General features: G+C 43.1%; 1 pseudogene; it reads right to left on the bottom strand.

Moving 5' to 3' along the window:
- Positions 1-505: 505 nt before the first annotated feature.
- The window catches only part of LOC149429323 (putative proline--tRNA ligase, mitochondrial), a 53000-nt pseudogene continuing 39584 nt past the window's right edge, over positions 506-13921 (bottom strand).

The raw sequence follows: 13921 nt of genomic DNA, 5'->3' as shown, positions 1-13921 counted from the left end.
AGCCCTTTGCTTGCTTTTATCTGTCCCTTGGGGCACTATTTCTCCCACTGATACCAACAATAGGGAATTATTCTTCCTACTAACATCAGTGATGGGGTATTATTCTTCCTACTGACATCAGTGATGGGGCACTATTTCTTCCATTGACACCAATGATGGCTCACTATTCTTCCCACTCATACCAATGATGGAGCACTATTCCTCTCACTGACACCAATGATGGAGCACTATTCCTCTCACTGACACCAATGATGGGGCACTATTCCTTCCCTTTATACCAACAATGGGGCATTATTTTTCTCACTAATGCCAATGATGGGGCATTATTTTTCTCACTAATGCCAATGATGGGGCATTATTTACTCCCATTAATGCAAGGGCACTTTCTACTTACAGTGGCCACAGTCCAGCCTCCTCAAAGTCTGACAGACAGTAAACTGGCCCTTTTTGTTTAGAAGCTCATGCTCTACACCATACAAATAAGACCATGTGAGCCACACACCCATTCTAGTCCCAAAAAAAAAACCTTTATTTAGACCACCTGGATTTCTTGCACAAAGCTTAGCACACCTTCCTTAGAGAGGAACTGGACCTCACCAGTTTTGTGATTATGTACTTCAAACTGCGGTGAACTGTCCAAAGCCTTTTTGCCCACTATAATTATATATGGATAGCCCATTATATGGGCTTCCCTTAACCTTTTTCCTATAGTCAAATGGTCCCGATTATCTAGAACTACCTCATCTCTCAAATGATGGACTGAACATAAAACGTCATAGAGCTTATCTGCTACTGGTAATGCTGCAATCTCTTTGCTTCCTTTTTTGGGGGAAATTAAACAGATCTGATATGGGGCAATTAGACCCGGCCAGTGAACATCCTCCTCAGTGGAAAGGACTTCTATAGATGCTGCCAAAAGTCTTGATATGCCAACGCCATAACATCCCATTTGTGCAATGGTGGGTTTGCTCTGTGAATCATAACAGACTGCATTAAACATAAGTGAGTATTTGGTTCCCAGGTAGAATGTGTGCCTAATCTCAATGCCTTTGCTCTCCACCAATTTTCCTGAACATACCGGACAGTCCTCCTCCTCGACTTTCAATGTCTCCACATTTGCTGCAAAGTCACAACTTCCACACAACATTAACCTGTCTTCGCCAATGCTGGCAGGTAGGTGGAATCAATGTGTATCTGCCTGTACTTTCACATACTGTAGGCCAAGAGTGTGGAAAATCTTGCAGTAAGCGTTGCACATGTTGTTGTACGTTTGGTAGGCAGCTTCTTCAGTCATGTCAAACGTATACAGTTGTGTTCAAAATAATAGCAGTCAGACATCACTAACCAGATCAATCACTGTTTTTGGTAGAAATGATACTTCTACATGGCAAATAATTTACTAGCAGGTGTAGTAGACTAATAGAAATCCAACAGACCCAACAGTCATGACATGGATGCTGCTGATTCTGTGTAATTGAATCACTAATTGAAAGGGGCATGTTCAAAATAATAGCAAAATAATAGCAGTGTGGAGTTCTATTAGTGAGGTCATTCATTCTTTGAAAAACAGGTGGCAATTATTGCCCTTATTTAAAGAAGGAAGGCAGCAAATGTTGTACATGCTGGTTACAGTGCATTTCTCTCTGAAATTCTGAGGAAAATGGGTCGTTCCAGACATTGTTCAGAAGAACAGCGTACTTTGATTAAAAATTGATTGGAGAGGGGAAAACATATAAAAGAAGTGCAGAAAATGATAGGCTGCCCAGCTAAAATGATCGCAAATGCTTTAAAATGGCAACCAAAACCTGAAAGACGTGGAAGAAAGCAAAAAACTACCATTCGAATGGATAGAAGAATAGCCAAAATGGCAAGGACTCAGCCAACAATCAGCTCCAGGAAGATCAAAGAAGGTGTAAAGTTACCTGTGAGTACTGTTACAATTAGAAGACGCCTACGTGAAGCCAAGCTATCTGCAAGAAGCCCCCGCAAAATCCCACTGTTGAAAAAAAACACATGTGCTGAAGAGGTTACAATTTGCCAAAGAGCACATTGACTGGTCTAAAGAGATATGGCGCAACATTTTGTGGACTGTAAGTAAGATTGTTCTTTTTGGGTCTAGTGGCCGGAGACAGTTTGTCAGACGACCCCCAAACACTGAATTCAAGTCACAGTACACTGTGAAGACAGTGAAGCATGGTTGCGCAAGCATCATGATATGGGGATGTTTCTCATACTACGGTGTTGGGCCTATTTATCGCATACCAGGGATCATGGATCAGTTTGAATACATCAGAATACTTGAAGAGGTCATGCTGCCTTATGCTGAAGAGGAAATGCCCTTGAAATGGGTGTTCCAACAAGACAAGGACCCAAAACACACCAGTAAACGTGCAACATCTTGGTTCCAGACCAACAAGATTGACGTTATGGAGTGGCCAGCCCAATCCCCGGATCTTAAGCCATAGAAAACTTGTGGGGTGACATCAAAAATGCAGTTTCTGAGGCAAAACCAAGAAATAGAGAAGAACTGTGGAATGTAGTCCAATCATCCTGGGCTGGAATACCTGTTCACAGGTGCCAGAAGTTGGTTGACTCCATGCAACACAGATGTACAGCAGTTCTCAGAAACAGTGCCTACACAACTAAATATTCATTAAGTGATTCAAAGGAAAGCAAAATTTTCAAACATTTTTCAGTTTATATAGTGAATGTTTGAGTTTGTAAAAAAGAATACAAACACTGCTATTTTTTTGAACAGTCTAATATTCACTTTTCTTCCATTTTTTTAGAGGAACAACACAAATTTGATATATTTTTCTTCATGTTTTGATTTGGAATAGAATGTGTAGTGTTCCCAATGCATTTGTGTGTATGGAAATAAAAGCTATTAGAAGGATTTTGAGCTTTATTCACTTTTTTCAACACACTGCTATTATTTTGAACACAACTGTACATGTCCTTCATGTAAAACTCCCTGCCTCGCAGCAAGCCAAAGCATGGCCTCTTCTCATCTCTAAATTTCCGAGTAATCTGGTAGAGCAGCAGAGGAAGCTGTTTTTGGCTAATGCCCCCTTCTGTGGCAACAAGTTGGGTAACAGACTCTTCATGTGTTGGCCCCAAGCAGTATTCCTGGTTGTGTCTGTCCATCAGACAGAACAGTTCCTTTGCAACTAAATCCCAGCGTCCACTTTGTCTCCAAAGCGCAGCAGAGCAAAGAGTGGTCATGTCCATCTTCTGTCCTCCAATCTCTTGCATGGCATGATCGACAAGGCAAATTAGCTTCTCCATGGCTCGTACTGTGTATGGCATGTAATGGAAACAGCCAGGGCTAGAGGGATGTATTAAGCCAGCTTTTGTCATGAGTCTTTGACTCCTGCTGGTGGGCTCATTGGATTTTTGCTGCAGTTCTGAAGAACTTTCTTTCCACAGATTTCCTGGATTATAAATCTTAGAGATTAAGTGGTGCCTTCTTTCACCCGCATTGTGGCAATAATATCTGCTGGCCACAAGGTGGGAAAATGATATTCTCAGCAGTCTCACCATTGTGGGTTCCCTGTGAAAGACAAGCATAACATTTAATTTTGCTATTTCTCAGCACAGTATACAATTCATGTTTTTGCAGCTACAAAGTTTACGCCTAAAATGTAAACTGAACTCCGAGAGCTAAACACCACAGTCCAAAAACATATACTGAACTTGCTTGCCTGCCGAAGGATGTGTAATTCTGCCCTATCTTTTGATCCAGGCATATATCAGAGCTAGTTCCTTAACTTCTGCTGCAGCAGCACTGCTTAAAGTGGTTTTAAACCTCAGAAATGAAACATGAACAAATCACATCCTTCTATAGTGTGTACTTGCCTCTGTCCAAAGCACTGAGTGTGATTCCTCTCTGTTGACTCGTTCCTCAGTTATTAGCAGTCACTTCTGACAGGTTTTCCCGACCCCAAGAGATACAAAAGTGATGGGGAGTAAAGCTTCGGCACACAGCCTGTGATTCATATCCTTAGCTCTGCATGTTTTCTGTGTGCTGTGTGAAGGGGGATGTGTCCCTTCCCTACAATCAGGATTCAGGGCTCTATTCACTGAGATCTGCAATGTGAGACTTCAGATCCCCACTGATAGCGCTGAGAAAAAAATTATTTAATCGGTGTGTTTTTAGAACAATCTACAGAAGAGAGGGCTGAAAATGAGCAAGTACAACTTGTGTAGGAGGATTGGTTTCATCTTGGTGTATCATCTGAGGTCAGTCACTTCATGGAAGGGTTTTCAACCGCTTTAATCATGAACATAATCCCTGCCTGCTGATTGGATAATGAAGGCACAGCAGCAGAATAATGAGCTCACCTCTGTGTTCCTCTATAACATGTTCCCAAAGATGAACTTATCCTTTAACCTTAACCACTTCCTGTCTGGCCTATTGCAAAATGGCGATTGGGTGGGACTTTTGTCGATCTGGGTTGACATCTTCCCGAAACATGTCATGCGGGCACGATCTATTAACGTGTGACAGATCACTGTGCTGGGCCGCTGCTGTTACCATGTGATTGCTGTGACCAATCACAGCAGATCACACGACAATTGTAAACAATCAATGGCTTTGATTTTGCGTGGGCACGATAGCCCATTCATTTGAATGGACTCCCGTGCCCCGGGACATGCAGGGAAGAAGTCCCTGCACTTCTTCGGAAACCGCAGCCCACACAGGAGTCTCAGTTCCCAATGTCGTCGCAATTTCTAGTGCGGGCAGCGTGCCATTAGAATTAATTGCACCCGTCCGCGGGTCTGCATTCTTCTGTGTGGGTGATGCAGCTCCATGGATTTTTGTGTGGATCCGCAGCGGCACCACCCGCACATATGTGAACCAAGCCTTAAGGAAGAGATACCAGCAGAGGTGTGTTCTATTGACCTTAGTAGTAGATGCCAAATGTTGTATTCCTACAAGCTCCAGTGATGGAAATACAACCAAGAAATATCACTAGTCCAATAAATCCTTTTTTGAATGTTAATAAATATAATACACAGAGTTAGTTTTAAAACCCAGAACAAATATTTGAACATTGCGTTTGCTGTTTATTTTATAGATCTCATTGGAAGAGAAAAGGAGCTGGTATTTCACAATGGCCTCTCTCTGTATGCGGTAAGTCACTTCCAAGTAAGACTACATTTTGGTATGGGTGGGTTGGTTCCATAGCAAATGTAGGATCTAGCTTGTAAAAAGATTCCAAGACATCGAGTAAGTGTACCTTGTGGAGTCATTTTGGAGGGCCTGGTATTCCATAGTTGGCACAACCAATATGCCAGGTCTTTGTGACTAGTATTTTGCAGGGGAGTATGGGGGCGGGGGGGAGGGGGGATATATGAATTTAGAGCTATAGGTAAATGTTTTCTTAGAGGGTACCTCAGGTTTTGGGCTCCCAGGTCAGAAAAACTACAAGAAGTTTTCAGTGCCTGATTTTGACTTTTAGGCCCGACTTCACACCTATGCATTTCAGGAAATTACATCAGCATGCAGTACTTTGTGTGATGTGTTGCAATGTCATTAATTTAGAATGGCACCCCAACACACATGTACAGTAGTCTCCAAGCTACTTACATGCCATGCATTGTAGTGCACTGCGTTAACATGCTGTAAAGTTCTTTCATTGCTATGCTTTGATGGCCCATTCTAAATAAAAATAGGATGCCTTAAAGAATATGTAAACCCAACATTTCATATTACTGATACGTGCCTGCTGTACCATGTACATGTGTGAAAAGGTATCCTGTTCTCTTTGTATTGCTTCCTTTGCATAAAATTCCTGGTGTTCCTGCCAGTCCCTCTGCTTTCCTATTAAAAACTGACTACACTAGGCATGAGAGCACAGCGTGGTCAGCTTTCTAGCTGTGCTGGGAACTGAGCTGCCTGCTCTCCTCCAATGATCAGACTTGTCCTGTACCCCCCCTCCCCTGCACAACCATTCACTGAGAAGATCAGTGTGATGCTGTTTCTCCTTTCCCACCTCTCTGTGCAGCTGAGAACAGACAGCATGTGATCACTTATAAAAAAGAGAAAGAAAGATATTTGTTTTTTTATATCTATACAGAAATGTTTTGCCTTTCATTTCAATTGTAAATTGAGTTTACAAGGTGAGGGTTTACATATACTTTAACACTATGCATGTTAACATGACTAATACTACACAATGAAGCCAAAATAAACTTGTATTTTAAATCAGCTAAATACATGCCAGAGCATCAAAAAAGGTGTACAAAGTCTTACAAATATTTTCTTTAGATAACAGTCACAGCCTACGCAGAAAGGTCTGGTCCCTGGTAGCATGCTGTAGGGAAAAAAACTCTTGCATGCTGCCTGAAAGCAGTGGGCAAAGCCCCTGCAAAGTCACAGCTAGCACTTTCCCATCAGCAGGGAGCATGAGCTTTGCTGATTTTAGAACTTTATTTCTGACTCAATAGGGGGAACGTTGGACATCCGCAGAGAGACCACTGCTTCTACACAGAGAGCAAAGGGCATTTTCTGTAATATGCTCACAGGGGAGATGCTCTTGTGCTCAGGCTGTAATTACCTTACAGAAAAAAAACCAAAGCAGGATGGGCTGTACACCATTTTCATTGATGCACCTGGAACATCATTTAGGTCATTTACACTGAAGGCTTATCTGGGCTTTAAAATGTATGCAGTAATGCACTGCAACAGAATGGACAAGTGTGAAGTCTCAATACCCGATTTACACACCCAGCCACTAGGCTGTACTGTAATCATTGCCATTTGCTGGAGGAGATTGGTGCAGTCACATAGTATTTAAAGGTTCTAGGACTCTGAAAGCAAAGTTCATATTAGTGCTTATTGATTATACTTCCTGATATAAACTCATTTTAATTTTAATTATTTTGCAGTATTTTTAATAGAGTATTTCCATTTTTAGGTTGGATGAAATCTTCTTGAAAAAACTAGAACCTGAACAAAGCCGACTGTTATTTTTTAACAAAGCATTGATGCTGCTCCGTGAAGCTGTGAAGTCCTCCCAAAGTCATTACAGAGGTAGTGGGAGCTTTGTCTGTCTCACAATGGACACAGTGTCTGTTATGACAGCGGCAGGTTTCTCTTTATATAGATCCTTTTGTTGTGTTACATTAGGCTATTTGAGGTCAGATTAATTCTTTCTTTCAGTATAACAAAACCAAACCTCCAACTGATAACAGAATTTACACAGACAAGGGCAGTCAGGGCTGGTGAGGTGGAGTGGTCAGGCAGGCTGAGCCCACAGCAGGGATTTCCTCAGGGCGCGGGGTCTAAGTCCCAGCCTGCTGTTCACCAGGGCCCCTGATGGTGGGGATGGACTTGGTGCAGACTGGAACCAGTGATCCGTGCGGGATGGATGGATCGTCGGGTGAAGTGAGCGTAGTCAGGCAGGCCAGGTCGGTATCGTGCGGGCAGCGAGGTACAAGGAGCAGGCGGAAGCGGAGTCAGGAATAGCCGAGGTCAGGACAGGCAGAGTTCATGCAGAATCAGGATTAAGCAGGATCAGGAAGGAAGCAGACAGGGTACAGGGGCTCATGGGAAACATACACCAAGGCCCTGAACACAGGCCTGGCCATTCCTTAAATACACCTGTGTAATCAGTTTCAGGTGCTGGCTCATTGTAGGAGTGAGCCTCTGGTTGCTGAGAGCACCCGCTGGCCAGCCCTGGTACTGCAGCCAACAAGGCAGGTGCGTCCCACCACTATTGGTGAGTCCATTCCTGACAGATCTCTTGTTAAGCATGATGAATAGACTGGTTCCAGAAAAGGCGCTGAAGCGCCCACATTGGAGACCATCCTGGGATGGGAACAGTTTGGGTACATATATATACAGTAGCAATCACATTTGAGCCTCATTTAGGAGTGTGTCAAAAGGGAATTGTCTATTTTGGCTCACAGTAAACTTTTTTTTATCCAATTATCATATTTGAATGCAGGTTTTAATTTGATTTGTTCCTATAGAACAGGGGTCTCCAAGCTATAGCCCACAGGTTGGATGTGGCCCTTTGCCTGCCTTTATTTGGCCCTTGGAGCATTATTCATTCCACTGATATAAGGCACTATTCCTTCCACTGACACCAAAGATGGAGCACTATTCCTCTAACTGATACTAACAATTGGGTATTATTCCTCCCGCGGACACCAGAGATGGGGAATTAATACTCCCACTGCACATAATATAATTTGATATTCATTGTATATTGAATATTCATTTGTAAAGTTGATCCAGGAAATATCTGATTGCCTCTTAATGGATCAGGAAGGAATTTTTTTCCCCACTTGAGCAAATCGGACCATGCTTTATTGGGTTTTATGCCCTGCCTCTGGATCAACTGCAGGTATTGGATAGTGTATATAAAGGATTTCTATTTGTGTGTGTGTTGTGTTTTTTGTTTTCTTCTGGTTGAACATGATGTATCTTTGTTCAACCAGATTAACTATGTAACCAATGATGGGGCGCTATTCCTTCCACTGATACCAATGATACATAGTTTTTTTTTACTCCCACTGACCACCAAGCCTGTGCCATTATTTACTCCTACTGGCCACAGTCCACCCCCATAAAGTTTGAAGCACAGTAAACTGGCCCTTTGTTTTGAAAGTTTGGAGACCCCTGCAGCCAATGAAAATGTATGCAAAGTGCAACAGTGAACTTCACTTTTTTGGTCCCTCTTGGGGGGGGGGGGGTTGTAAAATGGTAAAATATGGGTAGTTGAGCCACAGTTTTACCACCTGACTGCCCACCTAAAGCCTACCATACAGCAGGAGCAGTGCCTGTCAACCTTAGGACAAGTTTGTTGTCCCTTGTGACAACAATACCCCTCTCCTCTATCTTATGGAAGACAGGGGGAAGGGTCTGTAGTCCTGTCTTAAAGTGACAACACTGCTGCATAGATACTGTAGAGTGATTGAATGTTGTCACCCTAGAACAGAAAGTTTATTGCTGGCAGGATCACAAGCTGAAAATAAAGGGAAAAGCCTTGAAAATACAAGCACAGCTAAGGATGTGGTGAAGTTCTTCCACAACCATTACAGAGTTAGTGTGAGCAGCTTTGTCTCTCTTACAATGGACACAGTGTCTGTTGTGACAGCAGAAGATTTCTGTTTGTATAGAACCTTTTGTTATGTTGTATATATATATATTTCTTTGAGGTCAGATGAATTCTTTCTTTCATACTTTCCATTCATACAGTATTATCTAGTTGATCTCTTCTCAAAGTGGTTCTGAAGTCTAAGCAGTTTGTAACCTTGAAGTGATACTAAACACACAATATTGGATTTACATGATCCCTTCTCTTTAAGTATATGGATGATGACACTACACTTATTTTAATAAAAACACTGTGACCACAATTATACCCACTAATGCGAATCGCATTTCAGAAGGCAAAGCTTGTATGAATGAGCCCTTAGATCTTCAAAATTAACCTATGCTTGCCCGATGTAGCACAGGAGATGAACGTGAGAGAAATTTGTTCTTTTAACCATAATAATTATGTAAATATTGTATACTATACATTATCCAGCATGCAACCCATACATGGCCCAAAGAACTCTAGGTGTGTTGACACTACTGCAGATATCAGAGTTCTTTCTACACCCGCAACCAAAGTGGGCTGCTCTTTAACCCCTTGGCACCGGCGCCTCCTGACCCTTTAAGGGTTTCAGAAGTCGGGAGGCGGGGCGGGGTTTTAGGGTCATGTGACCGCCATGATTCGCAGTCACATGATCGGGAAAGGTCCCGATCGTAAGAGGAGAACGGGACCTTTCCGTGAGTAACAGACATGTGTGCTGGTAGAGCGCAGGGCGCACGCTCTCAGCACATGTTTTTCTTAATTGCACGCAAATGCGCGGCCGCTTGGCGTCAAGGCCCAGATGTCGGGAGGCCGCACATTTGCATGCAGCCGGCGCCAAGAGGTTAAAAATGTGCAGGGCTCATAGTCCAAAAGCACCATATTATTTTCCTATTGCTGCATTTTCTTAAAATGGAGCAGGAACTTATTTCCTGCATGAAACGCAGGCACAGCAGCCAATTCAGTGCCCGTTCGCATATATGCGGATTGGATGCAGTTTGAACGGCATCTAATCCGCATGACATGTGGAAACACATTGCTTCCTATGGTGCCTGTTCACATATGTCCGGTGCACTGGTGGTGCAGATTCAGTGCAGTTTTAAAGAGTCCTGTACAATTTCTGAGCAGTGCAGTCTGGTACAGGTGTGGATTACAGGCTATTGACTTCTACGGGAACCGTTTCTAAACCGCATATGTGTGAACAGCTAATCCTGTCCTGAACCTGACGTGAACAATTACTGTATCAATTAGCTGTGAAACCTGAGCTTCAATCCGCACCACATGTGTGAATCAGCTCTCAAATTAATGGGCTACCATGCTTGTGCAAATGGGGCTTGAAGAGCTGCAATAATGTGAACCTAGCCTTAGGATGGATCACTGTCAAAAAATGGCTTGTTGTTGTATTAAGTCGACAAAAACATTCATACTTGTGCAGAGATGTTTGTGAGCTGCTGCAGCCATGCCTGGAACCTGCTGCTTATTAGTTTTACAATGTGTAGGTCAGTGACACTATGAAGGTACAATGAGTTGTCATATGTTTTTTACACATAGTTCTAATTCTTGTTTAGCTTTGTCATGGTGCTACATTGGGATGATGCTGGAAAAACAACAAACATTCTCCATCACGCCGATGGGACTGCTTTAGCAAGGTTTGATGAATATGGTTTTCTAAATTTTATGTATTTATATTCAAATTCCAATTTTTTTTGTTCCTTTATCTTGGTTTGGTTTGCAAAGAGAAGGACAAGAGATTTTCAACACTCAACAAAATCTAAAAGTGGAATTCCAGGCTATAGCCTAAACCTCTGAACCTGTAAAATGAGCCCTTCACCATTAACTGCCAAACACCCCTCTCCAACGCTTACCACCAAGTATCAGTCCATCCAAAATGATTTCAGCTTTTCATAGACACTAGACAGCTGAACCACCTGAGAGCTTCTTAAGCTGGGTACACACTGAGAGAAAATCAGATGAAAAATTACGAGGAACGATCATTCGATTATCTTATAGCCCAAAAGGCTTCATCTATAAGTAAAATATCTTTTTTGGGCAGCACAGTGGCTAACTTCCACCTGGCAGTACTAGGGTCATCGGTTCGAATCCCAACCATGGCACCACCTGTCAGGAGTTTGCATGTTCTCCCTGTGCCTGCGTGGGTTTCCTCCGGCTACTGCGGTTTCCTCCCACCCTCCTAAGACATGCTGGCAGGTTAATTGGATCCTGTTTAAATTGGCCCTAGTATGTATACGTATGAATGTAAGTTAGGGACCTTAGATTGTACACTCCTTGAGGGTTTGGGACTGATGTGAATGTACAATATATGTATGTAAAGTGCTGTGTAAATTGAAGGTGCTATATAAGTATATGAAATTTATAAATAGCGTACACACAACTTTCTACATCTGATTCAGACTTTCCAAGCAAAAATTTCCAAATGGACAAACTCCAAATTTTTTTTCTTACAGAACTAATGATTTTTGTTTCATGCGTTCTGTTTTCATATCAGAAAAATGGGATATGAAAGACTGCACATGATCATAAATAAACAACAAAAAAAAGCCTTTGACGTTTGAGAATTTTCATACAATTAAAACCAATCCTTAGTTTTGACTTGCTGTGAAACATCGAGGAAAACCAGAAGATCGTTTGTCCAGTTTTCTTATAGTGCATACTGGGCTTTAGGCAGGCCATACATGATCATTTTTTTTTCCGTTCAACCAGCTCGTTGAGCGAAAAATAAAAAAAATGATCTGATTCCCCAGTCCACACATTCGAAAAGGATGGGGGAGTCACACCCACTGAGCTATTGTACAGGTGAAACTCAAAAAATTAGAATATAGAATAAAAATATAAATAGAATAGAATATCGTGCAAAAGTTCATTTATTTCAGTAATGCAAACTAATATTTGAGACTCATTACATGCAAAGCAAGATAGGTCAAGCCGTGATTTGTCATAATTGTGATGATTATGGCTTACAGCTCATGAAAACCCCAAATCCACAATCTCCAAAAATTAGAATATTGTGAAAAGGTGCAATATTCTCGGCTCAAAGTGTCCCACTCTAATCCGCTAATTAAGCCATAACACCTGCAAAGGGTTAGTGAGCCTTTAAATGGTCTCTCAGTCTGGTTCAGTAGGATTCACAATCATGGGAAAGACTGCTGACCTGACAGTTGTGCAGAAAACCATCATTGACACCCTCCATAAGGAAGGAAAACCTCAAAAGGTAATTGAAAAAGAAGTTGGATGTTCCCAAAGTGCTGTATCAAAGCACATTAATAGAAAGTTATGTGGAAGGGAAAAGTGTGGAAGAAAAAGGTGCACAAGCAGCAGGGATGACCGCAGCCTGGAGAGGATTGTCAGGAAAAGGCCATTCAAAAGTGTTGGGGACTTTCACCAGGAGTGGACTGAGGCTGGAGTCAGTGCATCAAGAGCCACCACACACAGAGGGATCCTGGACATGGGCTTCAAATGTTGTATTCCTGTTGTCAAGCCGCTCCTTAACAACAAACATCAGAAGCGTCTTACCTGGGCTAAAGAAAAACAGACCTGGTCTGTTGCTCAGTGTGATTTGGGGAGCCATGTCATCTGCTGGTGTTGGTCCACTGTGCTTCATTAAGTCCAGGGTTAACGCAGCCGTCTACCAGGAGATTTTGGAGCACTTCATGCTTCCTTCCGCAGACGAGCTTTATGGGGATGCTGACTTCATTTTCCAGCAGGACTTGGCACCTGCTCATGTCAGGATCGCAAGATCGCCACCACCAACATGCGACAATCTCACGATCGCGACGTCCAATATGTCACTGTCGCAGCGTCAGACCCCAGACCTTCTCACCAAACTGGTGACCAAAGGACTAGCCAATCTACAACCGCGATGTGACGTGCGTAACAATGCCACGCCCAGCTGCACCTTGCACAACGATTTTCCAGCTAATGGATACAGATTGATGTACCGACAGCCTGAGCGATTGTTACTGGGTCGGGTTAATTATGCAACTAACCCGCCACACTGCCACCACCTCCTTCTTGTACAGAGAAAGAAGAAACTCGCGTTATCAGTTATAACACTATATTGATTGAAATAATCGTCTGTATAAAGCGGTCCGCAGGCCGGTTATAGAGGTTTAAACAAACAGTAGCGTCTCTTCAAAGGCAGGGATTCGTAAATTGCAATTAAGAGCTGAAGAAACAGTTCAACACTTTCAGAAAGAAAGATTTATTACTAAAAGAGTCACACAGGTGCAATAAAATTATTTACAGAGAAGATGTAACTAAGATATATATACCCACATGGGTGCCAATACCAGAACCCTAAGACCAAAAGAAGGGTCCCGATGCCTGCACCCTCAGACCCCTAGAAGAGTCTCACTGCCAGAACCCTCAGACCCCTAGAAGGGTTCCGATGCCTGCACCCTCAGACCCCTAGAAGGGTCCCGATGCCTGCACCCTCAGACCTAAAGAAGGGTCCCGATGCCTGCACCCTCAGACCCCTAGAAGAGTCCAGATGCCTGTACCCCAAGACCCCTAGAAGGGTCCCGATGCCTGCACCTTCAGTCCCCTGAAAGGGTACCGATGACTACACCCTCAGACCCCTGGAAGGGTCCCGATGCCTGCACCCTCAGACCCCTAGAATGGTCCCAATGCCTGAACCCTCAGAACCCACGTGGGTCCCAATGCCTGCACCCTCAGAACCAACGTGGGTCCAGATGCCTACCCCCCAGACCCCTTGAAAGGTCCCCATGACTGCACCCTCAAACCACTAGAAGGGACCCTAAGCCTGCACCCTAAGATCTCACGTGGATCCCGATACCTGCACCCTCAGACCC

The sequence above is a fragment of the Staurois parvus genome, unplaced genomic scaffold (assembly GCF_062004578.1).
Source record: "Staurois parvus isolate SC_StPar_1 unplaced genomic scaffold, SC_StPar_1.0 ptg002753l, whole genome shotgun sequence".
Lineage (NCBI taxonomy): Eukaryota > Metazoa > Chordata > Amphibia > Anura > Ranidae > Staurois > Staurois parvus.
This window is presented reverse-complemented; position numbering and strand designations above follow the sequence as displayed.